This window comes from Marmota marmota, unplaced genomic scaffold (assembly GCF_001458135.2).
Source record: "Marmota marmota marmota unplaced genomic scaffold, marMar, whole genome shotgun sequence".
NCBI lineage: Eukaryota > Metazoa > Chordata > Mammalia > Rodentia > Sciuridae > Marmota > Marmota marmota.
Genome location: NW_026000130.1, coordinates 10216346 through 10228906, shown reverse-complemented (window position 1 = coordinate 10228906; position 12561 = coordinate 10216346). Strand labels below are relative to the sequence as shown.

Sequence of the window (12561 nt, the reverse complement as noted above, 5' to 3'; positions counted from 1 at the left end):
AATGACAGCTATTATGAAGACATATAAAATAAATGTTGGTGAGGATGTGGGGGGAAAGGTACACTCATACATTGCTGGTGGGACTGCAAACTGGTGAAGCCAATTTGGAAAACAGTATGGAGATTCCATGGAAAACTGGGTATGGAACCACCATTTGAACCAGATATTCCTCTCTTTGAACTACCCAAAGGACTTAAAAACAGCATACTTCAGGGACACAGCCACATCAATGTTTATAGCAGCACAATTCACAATAGCTAAACTGTGGAGCCAACCTAGATGTCCTTCAGTGGATGAATGGATAAAAATAATCTGGCATATATACACAATGGAATTTTACTCAGCATTAAAAAAGAACAAAACCATGGCATTTGCAGGTAAATGGATGGCATTGGAGAAGATAATGCTAAGTGAAGTCAGCCAATCCCCCCCCCAAAAAAACAAATACTGAATGTTTTCTTTGATATAGGAGGTTGACTCTTAGTGGGACAGGGAGGGAGAGCATGGGAGGAATAGATGAATTCAAGATAGGGAAGAAGGGTGCAAGAAAAAGGGAGGGGAGTAGAGGAGTAACAAGGATTGTAGAATGTGATGGTCATCATTATACAAAGTACATGTATGAAGATTTTAATTGGATGTCAACATACTTTATATACAAATAGAAATACAAAAGCATGGTATTTATGTGTATTAAGAATTGTAATGCAAAATAATAATAATAATAATGTTACCTTAGATTAGGTATAGGGAAGTGAAAGGAGGGGAAAGAAGGGGATGTGGGGATAAGAAAAATAGTAGAATGAAACAGACATTATTACTGTAAGTATGTATGTGACTGTATGACCAATGTGATTCTACAATATGTAAACTCAGGAAAATGAGAAATTATATCCCATCTATGTATGATACATCAAAGTATATAATTGCATTCTACTGTCATGTATAACTAATTAAAACAAATTTTAAAAATCAAAAAAAAGATACCCAGAGATCTGAGGAAAAAAAATAATCAATAAATGGGATGGATCCAAACTGAAAAGCTTCTTCTCAGCAAAAGAAACAATCAATGAGGTGAAGAAAGAGCCTACAGAATGGGAGCAAATTTTATCTGATAGAGCACTAACCTCCAGGATTTATAAAGAATGCAAAAAACTTAACACCATAAAAACATACAATGCAATCAATAAATGGGCCAAGGACCTGAACAGACACTTCTCAGAAGAATATATACAATCAATCAACAAATATATGAAAAAATGTTCAACATCTCCAGCAATTAGAGAAATGCAAATCAAAATTACTCTATGATTTAACCTCACTCCAGTTAGAATGCCAGCTATTAAGAATATAAACAACAATAAGTGTTGGTGAGGATGTGAGTAAAGAGGCACACTTACAAATTGTTGGTGGGACTGCAAGTTGGTGCAGCCAAAATGGAAAGCAGTATGGAGATTCCTTGGAAAACTTGGAATTGACCCATCATTTGACCCAACTATCCCACTCCTCAGTCTATACCCAAAGGACTTTAAAACAGCATACTACAGTGACACAGCCACATCAATGTTTATAGCAACACAATTCACAATAGCTAAATTGTGGAACCAATCGAAATGCCCTTCAATATATGAATGGATAAAAAAACTGTGAGATGTGTGTATATATATATATATATATATATATATATATATATATATATATATATATATATATCTCCAATGGAATATTACTCAGCATTAAAAAACAATAAGATCATGGCACTTGCAGGTAAATGGATGGAGTTGGAGAATATAATGCTAAGTGAGGCAAGCCAATCCCCAAAAAACAAAGGCCAAATATTTTCTCTTCTATGTGGATGCTGATTCATAATGGCTGTGGGGGGAACAATGGAAGAATGGAGGCACTTTGGATAGAGAAACAGGGAGGGAGGGGAGGGAAGGGAGCATGGGGTTAGAAAGATGGTGGAACAAGATAGACATCATTACTCTAAGTACATGTATGAAGACATGAATGATATGATTCTACTTTTTGTAAAATCAGAGAAATGAAAACTTCTGCTCTATATGTGTACAGTGAATTGAAATGCATTCTGCTGTCATGTATAACAAATTAGCTTAAATAAATAAAATTTTAAAAATAAATAAATAAATTTGAAATTAAAACCTTCCAGGGCTGTGATTGTAGGTCAGTGGTGGAGCACTAACCTAGCATGTGAGGCACTGGGTTTGATCTCTCAATACCACATATAAATAAAATAAAAAATATTGTGTCCACCTACAACTAAAAAACTATATTTAAAAAAACCTTCCATGATAAACAAAAGTTAAAAGAATTTATTACCTTAAGTACATGAATAAAGAAGACACAAATTGTGTGAATATACTTTGTATACAAGCAGAGATATAAAAATGTGCTCTATACATATACTATGAGTTGTAATGCATTCTGCTGTCATATATAACAAATTAGAATAAAATATTTAATTAAAAAAATCTTAGAGATTCCATAATTCAAATTCTTCATGTTACATAGGAAGAACAGCCAGAAAGAGTGGCTTGAGCCCAATTCAATATTTCTTCTCTATACTGAACTGATCTTGTTACTGTGCTATAGAAAAAGTGTTTGTATAAACTTACTAATTAGAGTACTTTATATTACAAAAAGAAGAAGAAGAATTCACAATGGAAAGTCTACACTACAGAACATTCTCAAAAAGTACTCCATAAAGATGAATTAAAAAACAGATAAAATCCATCAAAGGGAGAAACTACATTAAAGGAATAGTCAATCAAAGGAGGGACTAATTCAAATTAAAAGCCAGAAATAAACAAAAGTAAATGTGAAAACAAATAATATCTTAGTAATGATCTTGAATGTAAATGGCCTAAACCCATCAATTAAAAGACATAGACTGGCATACAGAAATTTAAAAAAAAAAAAAAAAAAAGCTTTTCTCAGGGTGTGGCTGCCACCTGTTGTCACTCCTGCCATTGATGCCTCTGACACCCCTGCTGCTCATGTTGCTGCAGCTGACACCCAGAGGTCCAGGCACCACTGCCACCGACACTGCTGTTGACACCCAGAAGTCTTTTCTTCAGGCATGGTGGCTGTCTACACCACTGCCACTAACACCACTGCTACCATCACATAGAGGTCTTTTCTCCAGGTGCAACTGCCACCAACACAACTGCTCCCGATGCCCAAAGGTCTTTTCTAAGACACTGCTGCCATCAGCACTGCTGATGCAAACTGGTTCTCTAGGTGCTGCTGCTGATGACCTACCACCTGCTGCTGCTGACCCTCCACTGCTACCACTGCCACAGCCACCCAGAGGTTCACTATCAGAGTGCCTGTAGGTTTGGTTACATGCGGCCACCTCCACCTTGGGAAATGGTCCAGCACCTGGGGGCCAGCCATTTTTCTGCCACCACCATCTTGGGATGCAGCTACCTTTGGTTGGGGACACCAGTAGGATCTGGAGGTCCAGTGTCTGGGTGCCTGTGGGATTGGCTGTGCCTGGAGTCTTCCTGTTAGGAGTGCTAGTGACTGCCCTCCTGCAACTTCTTTCAGGATTACTCCACTGTGTGAGCACATCACTTGGGTTCTCTCTGCAAATTGAAATGGCATTGAGATCTTGGGACTGCAACATGGCTTAGCCTGTGGTATCTGAGACCCAAATCCATGGGATAATGACTGGATCTGCATGGGCTGGCTTGGGTTGGCAATCCCATGAAGAGTCAGAGACAAGACTGAGAAATATTTGAATGCTGAAGCAAATAGTTGTTCAATTATCCATTGAATTTTTTGGTTGTGTGTATGTGTGTGTGTGTTTTCTTTAATAATTTTTTTACTTTATTTTTAAATTTTTTATTGCATATACTTTTCCTCTTGCTTGTCTGTTTTTCTGGATCCTCTCTTTTCCTCTCTAATAGTTGATAAAGATTAAACAATTCCTCTTCCACTCTTCCTATAGATTTTCACTTCTGATTTATATCCTCCTCCCTCATGGACATCATGTTCTGCACCACTTCTGTTCTCTTATTGTCCAACATTTGAAATTATAAAATCTTTTAGAAATTTTACTGTATATAATGTGGATAATAATTGAACTTATCATTTCTGTTTATTGTGAGAAAACTTTGGAAGTCTTAAGAGGATCTAGTGGGTTTCAGCCTATATGTTGTTTGCATTGAGTGCTGTTGATATTGGTCTCCCCACTTAAAGGCATCATACTGGAAACCTTCAGGAACACTATAAGTCCACAAGGTAGAATCTGTACTGCATCAGATCCACACTGCTAGATGGGAAAACACATGAGCAACATGAAAAGCCAAGGGAATAAAGCATCCCAAACAAAGCGAGAAGCTCCAATAACAGAATCCACTGACAACATGGCAGAAAAATGTCAGAGAAGGTATTTAGAATGTACATAGCTATACTGATCTGTGAAGTAAAGGATAGTATAATGAGTGAAATCAAATAAAAAAATACAGGAAGTAAAAGATCACTTCAATAAAGAGTTATAGATTGTGAAAGAAAAGCAAAAATCCTAAAAATGAAGGAATCAATAAACACATTATAAATTCAACAGAAATAATCACCAACAGACTAGATCACATGGAAGACAGAACCTCAGGCAATGAAGACAATATGTATAATCTTGAAAATAGAGTTGACCATGCAGAGAAGATGATAAGAAACCATGAATGGAACATCCAAGATTATGGGATAACATGAAAAGACTAAATTTAAGAGTTATTGGGATAGATGAAAGAGGGGAGATGCAAACCAAAGGAAAGCACAATCTTTTAATAATAAATAAAATATTAGAAAATTGCCAAAACCTAAACAGTGAAATGGAAAAAATACAAATGGCTCACAGAACCTCAAATGTCCAAAATTACAGACCCACACCAAGACACATTATAATGAAAATGACTAACACAGAGAATAGATGAAATCTTAAAGGCCATGAGAGGGGGAAAAAAACAAATTACATACAGGGGAAAAAATTCAGATCTCAAATGATCTCTCAACCCTACCCTCAAAGCTAGGAGGTCCTGGAATAATATATTTCAATCCCTGAAAGAAAATGCATGCCAACCAAAAATTTTATATCCAGCCAAATTAAGTTTTAGATTTGAATATGAAATTAAAACCTTCATGATAAACAAAAGTTAAAAGAATTCACTACTGGAAAGCCTACACTACAGAACATCCTTAACAAAACATTTCATGAGAATAAAGTGGAAAAAAAGTGAAACCAGCAAAAAGAAGATCAATACTAAAGGAATAGTCAAAGGAGGAACTAAGTCAAATTAAAAACCAGAAATTAACCAAAATGATTGGGAATACAAATTATATGTCAATACTAACCTTGAATATTAATAGCCTACACTCATCAATTAAAAGACATAAGCTGGCAGATTAGATTAAAGAACAAGACCCAACTATATGCTGTCTCCAAGAGGTTTACCTCATAAGCAAAGAAATTTACAGACTTAAGCTGAATGGCTGGAAAAAAATATATATCACTTACATGGATAGAGTAAATAAGCAGGGTTTTCTATCCTCCTATCACATGAAGTGGACTTCAAGCCAAAGTTAATCAAAAGGGACAAAGAAAAAAATTTATACTGACAAAGGAATTATATATACACAAACATAACAATCATAAATATTTATGCCCCAAACAATGAGCATCTATGCATATCAGTAAACCCTTCTCAACTTCAAAAATCAAATAGACCAATAATACTGGGCAACTTAACATACCTATCTCACAACTGGATAGATCTTCAAAACAAAAATTAATCAAAGAAACTCTACAACTAAATAATATGATCAATAATTTAGACTTAACAAATAGGGAATATTGTATCCATCAATGAGTGATTACACTTTCTTTTCAACAGCACATGGATCCTTCTCTAAAATAGACCATGTCTTATGCCATAAAGCAACTCAGCAAATACAAAAAATAGATATAATACCCTGCATCTTATCAGATCAAAATAAAATGAAATTAGAAATCAACAATAGAATAAAAATAGAAGCTATTCTAACTGTTAAAGACTAAATAATATTCTATTGAATAAAGAATTCATAACATAAGAGAACAGTCATGCAACATATAAAAATCTCTGTGACACTATGAAGGCAGTGCTAAGAGGAAATTTCATTGCATTGAGCTCATTTCTTAAAAGAATAGAAAGAAAGTCAACACATAAATAACATAACATGACATCTCAAAGCCCTAGGAAAAGAAGAACAAATCAAAATCAAAAGCAGTAGAAGCAGAAAATAATTAAAATCAGAGAAAATAAGAAAAATCAAAATCAAAAGCAGTAGAAGACAGGAAATAATTAAAATCCACAAAATTGAAAAAAAAGAAGCAATTCAAAATCTTGACAAAACAAAAAGTTGGTTTGTTGAAAAAATAAATTGATAAACCATTATCCACATTAATGAAGAGAAAGAGATACACAATTCAAATTACTAAAATTTGTGATTAAAAAGAAAATATCATGATGAACACTGCTGAGGTACAAATGATAATTAGAACCTTTTTTGAAAATTTATACTTCAATGAAATTGAAAATTATGAAGACATCAACAAATGTCTAGGGACATATGACCTGCCCAAATTGAATCATGAGGACATACTTAAATTAAACAGATTAATTACAAGGAATGAATTAGAAGACAACCTCAATAGCCTACCAACAAAGAAAAGCCCAGGACCAAATGGATTCTCAGCTAAATTCTACAAGAACTCAAAGAAAAATTAACACCACTACTCCTCAAATTATTCCATTAAATAGAAAAGGATGGAACCCTTTAAAACTTATTCTATGAAACTAGTAACACATTGATACCAAAACCAGACATAGACACATCAAGAAAAGAAAATGTCAGACCAATATCCTTTGTGAACATGAAGCAACAATCCTAATATAATTCTGGCAAATCATATTCAAAAATATATTTAAAAGATAGTGTACCATAAGCCAGGTAGAGTAGCATTTGCCTGTAATCCTAGAAGATCTGGAGACTGAGACAGGAGGATCACATTTTCAAAGCCAGCCTCAGCAAAAGTGAGGCACAAAGCAACTCAGTGAAAACCTGTCTTTAAATAAAATACAAAATAGACCTGGGTATGGCTCAGTGACCAAGTGCACCTGAGTTCAATCCCCTGTCCCCCTCCCCCCCCCCAAAAAAAGATAGTGCACCTTGATCAATTGTTATTCATCCCAGAGATGCCAAGTTGGCTCAACATACATAAATCAATTGATGTAATTCTTCATATTAATAGACTTAAAACAAGAATCATATGATCATCTCAATATATGTAGAAACAGCATTTGACAAAATACAGCATCCATTCATATTTAAAACAAAATAAGAACTAGAGACAGTAGGAACATACCTCAACATTGTAAAAGCTATCTATGCTAAGCCCAAGCATGGCCAACATCATTCTAAATGAAGAAAAATTGAAAACAGTTTCTCTAAAAACTGGAACAAGATAAAGATGTCCTCTTTCACCACTTTTATTCAACATCTCCCTGGAAACTCTAGCTAGAGTATCAGACAGACTAAAGAAATTAAAGGGATACAAAGAGAGAAAAAAAGAGGGCTGGGATTGTGGCTCAGTGGTAGAGCACTCACCTAGCACGGGTTCAATCCTGAGCACCACATAAAAATAAAGGCATTGTGTTGTGTTCATCTACACCTAAAAAATAAATATTAAAAAAGAGGGAAAAAAGAACTCAAACTATTCCTACATCCCCATGACATCATTCTATATTTAGAAGACCCAAAAATTCTACCAGAAAACTTCTAGAACTAATGAATTTATTCAGAAAATTAGCAGGATATAAAAATAAATACCCCATCAATTGTGTTCCTATACATCAAAATGAATCCTCTGAAAGAGAAATTGGGATAACTATCCCATTCATAGTAGCCTCAAAAAAAAATAAAATAAAATCCTTGGAAATCAATCTAACAAAATAGGTGAAAAACCTCTACAATGAAAAACTATAGAACACTAACAAAATAATTTGAAGACTTCAGAAGATGGAAAGATCTCCCATGCTTTTGGAAGGTAAAATTAACATTGTCAAAATGTAACCACCAAAAGCGTTATACAGATTTAATGCAATTACTATTAAAATTCCAATGACATTTGGCATGGTGGCACAAGTCTGTAATCCCAGAATCTTGAGAGGCTGAGACAGTAAGATTGTGAGTTCAAAGCCAGCCTCAACAACAGCAAAACGGTAAGAAATTCAGTGAGACCCTGTGTCTAAATTTGAAAAAAAAAATACAAAATAGGACTGGGAATGTGGTTCAGTGGTTGAGTCTCCCTGAGTTCAATCTTCAGTACCCCCACCCACCAAAAAGAAAATCCAATGACATTCTTCATAGAAACAGAAAATTCAGTCATAAAAGTTATTTGGAAAAATTGGAGACCCAGAATAGCCAAAGCAATCCACAGCAAGAAAAGTGAAGTTGAAGGCATCACAATACCAGACATTAAATTATACTACAGACCTATAGTAGCAAAAATGGAGTGGTATTGGAACAAAAAAAGACATGTAGATCAATAGTACAGAATAGAAGACAAATAAATATGGTTATCCCATACTAGACAAAGGTGCCAAAAACATACATCAGAGAAAATGGTTCTGGGAAAACTGAAAACACATATGTAGCAAAATGAAATTAAACCCATATCTCTCACCCCGCACAAAACTCAACTCAAAGTGGATCAAGGACATAGGCACTAGAACAGAGACCCTGCACCTAACAGAAGAAAAAGTAAGGCCAATCTTCACCATGTCAGCTTAGGATCTGACTTCTTTAAAAGCGCAAGAAGTAAAATCGAGAATCAATAAATGGGATGATTTCCAACTAAAAAGTTTCTTCTCAGCCAAGGAAACAATCAATAACATGAAGAAACAGTATACAGGATGGGACCACATGCACCACAGATACAGCATTAATCTCCAGGGTATGTAAATATCTCAAAAAACTCAACATCTGTCATTAGCCCTCTGTGAGCTGTGTGTGGACTATGTTGTGCATTGTAACCTAGTGAAGGGATAAGTCTAGCATTAGGAACTTCCTTGGACACCTCCTCACAGGGACTGATTGCCTGATGCAAGTGAACTTCACCCTCAAGTTCTGCCAAAAATCCACACAGCACCTGAGATGGGAGTGACCTGAGAAGATGCCAATCAACCTGCTGACTGCTAGACATCATGAAGAAAGACTCCACTCTTGAAACCTTATCCCTGCTTTTGATGTATCCTCTTCAATAAACCACTGGAGCCATCTTTTCTTTGTCATCTTTTCTTTGCACCCATGTGGACTAGATCTATCAGGGGCTTCACTTTTGTAATATACTTGTGGCTATTTGTGTTTTGTTATTCACTACTTATTTGAGACTTTAAGTTTTAGGGTGGCTTACATCCTCCTAAACAGGAAGAAAAACTCTCCAATGAGACACTGGCCATTGCCCCCCCCACACTAAACACCAATAAAACAAATATATCAATCAATGAATGGGCTAAGGAACTGAACAGACACTTCACAAAAGAAGAGATACAATCAACCAGCAAATATATGAAAAAATGTTAATTATATCTAGCAATTAGAGAAATGAAAAATCAAAACTACTCTAAGATTTTATCTCACTTCAGTCAGAATGGCAGTTATCAAGAATACAAGCAACAGGAGTTCCTGCACAAGTGCATGGTAACAGCACTGGGTCCCAGCCAGCATTGGGAAGTTAGACCAACAGAGGCATTGTCAGACTGCTGGGACACCGGCACTTTGCCAACCCCAACAACGATGATGGTGTTTCAGGTGGAGATTGAGGATTTCCAATATGATGAGGACTCCAAAACATATTTCTACCCCTGCCCCTGTGGGAATAACTTTTCCATCACCAAGGAAGATATGGAGAATGGGCAAGATGTGGCAACATGTTCTAGCTGCTCTCTCATTATAAAAGTGATTTATGACAGATCAATTTCTGTGTGGAGAAACAGTCTCAGCTCCTTCAACCAACAAAGAACTAGTTAAATGCTGAAGAAACCTTCAGAAATCCACATCATAAACAGTTAAAAATGAGCCCAGATGGAAATGTCAAATGCAGAATAGCTGAATTTTTCAAGGGTACAGCTGTTTTGTGGATTGCCATTCTGTTAGCATGTGGATCTTTTTGCCAACTGCTGAGTTCATCTTTAAATAGAGAAGTGAGTCCCAGACATGTTATACACAGACTTCATGTTTAGGCCACTTTATTGGAAGCATTCTTAATTATCTATCTGAATTTAAAAGAAAATAATTTTAAATCAGTGGTTTCTTTCCCTTAGTTATCATTTTTATACCTGAAACCTAATTTGATATATGATAACGGCATCATCTACCTCAGACATTAGGATTTCTTAATTAAAAAGAGATTATATTTTAATTAGTTACCAAGATGGTTAAAATTAGCCTTTTCTTTGAAATTTGACATCATCTTTATTATTCTAACTTAAAAAGAAATCCATTGCTTCATCAGTACTGTACTTCTGGTTCTCTCATCAAGCCAATCTTCCCAGTCTTGCCATTATTAGAATGTTCATGTTCTGTTCAGCATGTCATTTCTGCTGCACTTCATGCAGAGAGTTCTATTGTAGTATTAAAGAGAAAAGATTGGCTACAGTTTCTCCATCCTACAGGTTAGTGAATAAGGAAGAAAAGACTAAAGTGAAATGGTCAAAGAAGTAGAGATTCCTTATGTTCCTTAAAAATCATGAGAAGACTTTTTAAAAAATGAAGGAAGCAAAATTGTTAACAATGAGAGGAGTTAAATGTGCCAACTTAGTAAATTAATGCTTTAACTATTTGACCAAATCAAAGCAGATATTTTTGTATCTAAATTTTTGTTTATTTTCTGATAGAACTAATGAAATTGCATTTCATATAGGGGTTAATGCCAAGTCTCTGTGGCTGGTACCAGTGATTTTTGTCTATCACAGTATTGTGTCACTACTCCTAAAATGTAAAGCATCTACAATAGAGAATGAACTTGAAAATGGGATGCCTACTCTGAATATGTCCATGTGGACACATCTAGTAAGGCTCTATAGCATGCAACCCAACCATGCACTCTGACAGAGAAATGTTGCCATGAAGAAGAGAAATATATGAAGATAGACTATTAGTCTTCCTTTGCTAGAGTGCAGAGAGTAGGAAGAAATTAGAATCACAAGAAGATTGGAAAATTTTATTACAAACAGACCTTTTCTGTATATATGAAAATGCACTGATACCTGACAAGTTGTTTGGTGTATGGCTCCTGCAATTAGAAAAGCTTGATAGAGTATGAATGTTCTATACTGATTAATAAATGAAATATGCACACTCCTTGGAAGTTTAAATTAAAACAAGTGGACTTTTTAAGCCTGGCAGCATCATGGCTATAGGCAGCCATTAGGCTGAAACATAATAAATCAAATCTTATATGCTAGATGTACTTGGTACAATATATGGCCGGAAATGTAAAAGTTAAAAGGAAATACTTAAATGTCACATTTCCGGTAATTAAAACATAAGGAGATTGAACACAGGCCTATAAGCCATAACAAGAACCTTTCTTACAGTTTTTTCCTATAAAGTCTGGTAAAGTTTTGTCAGTAAAATATAAGAATTCTGAAGCAGCAATTAAACACCAAATATCTTTCTGAATTTCACCTTTGCTGAAGGTCAAGATGTTACTAACAAATCCTCTAGGAGTCATGGTAGTACACTTGCACAATTGCCTTTTGTCAATTTTAGGAGACCAGTCCTAAATATGTCTATTTCTAGACACCTTATGTTGTACTGGAAAAGTATTTATACAATCCATCCACTTAGGAAAGGTGACAATTTCTATCACAGAACAGTTAGGACATGAGGTATTCGGGGACATTCTGCTGAGATGACTGGTTTGTTATGAGAAAGTCCCATTTTAATAACTGATCTGATATAAGGTTTTGAGTCCCCAAGAACAATAGGAATAGTTGGTCCATGTCTCCCAACTGCTATCTTTCCCTCAAATGACACTTTTAGACAGATAGCATATTTATTGTGGGACCAACACAAAGATAATTTAGGACCATAGCCAGAATAATTAAATCCAGTTACATGGTTGGGGGTAATATGGGTGTCTTTAAATCCTCCCATCATATATGAGTCATTAGTAAATACTGGGATGGATTCTCCAGTCCACACCACTGGGTGTACTAAAGGTAGATCTGGAAAATATGTCCAATAAGTTTATCTCTGATTCCCATTTACCTGACATCTCAATAGAGCTATTATTTCAGCAGCAGCAGAAGCAGCAGCATCGGAGATTTAAATTTTCCTTACTGTTGAATCATTTGTGCAGCCTGCAGTGTCAATTTCCTCAGGTCCTTCAATAAGGGTAGCTTCCTCATTCAGTCTCTCTGGGCCATCTTTCTTCTCTTCCTTTGAGAGTTCTTTTTTTTTTTTTTTTTTTTTTTTTTTTTTTTTTTTTTTTTT

The 12561-nt window shown here is 35.3% G+C and overlaps 1 pseudogene; it reads left to right on the top strand.

Moving 5' to 3' along the window:
• The first annotated feature begins 9858 nt into the window (after positions 1-9858).
• LOC107154573 lies at positions 9859-10099 on the top strand (annotated as a pseudogene).
• Positions 10100-12561: the final 2462 nt, after the last annotated feature.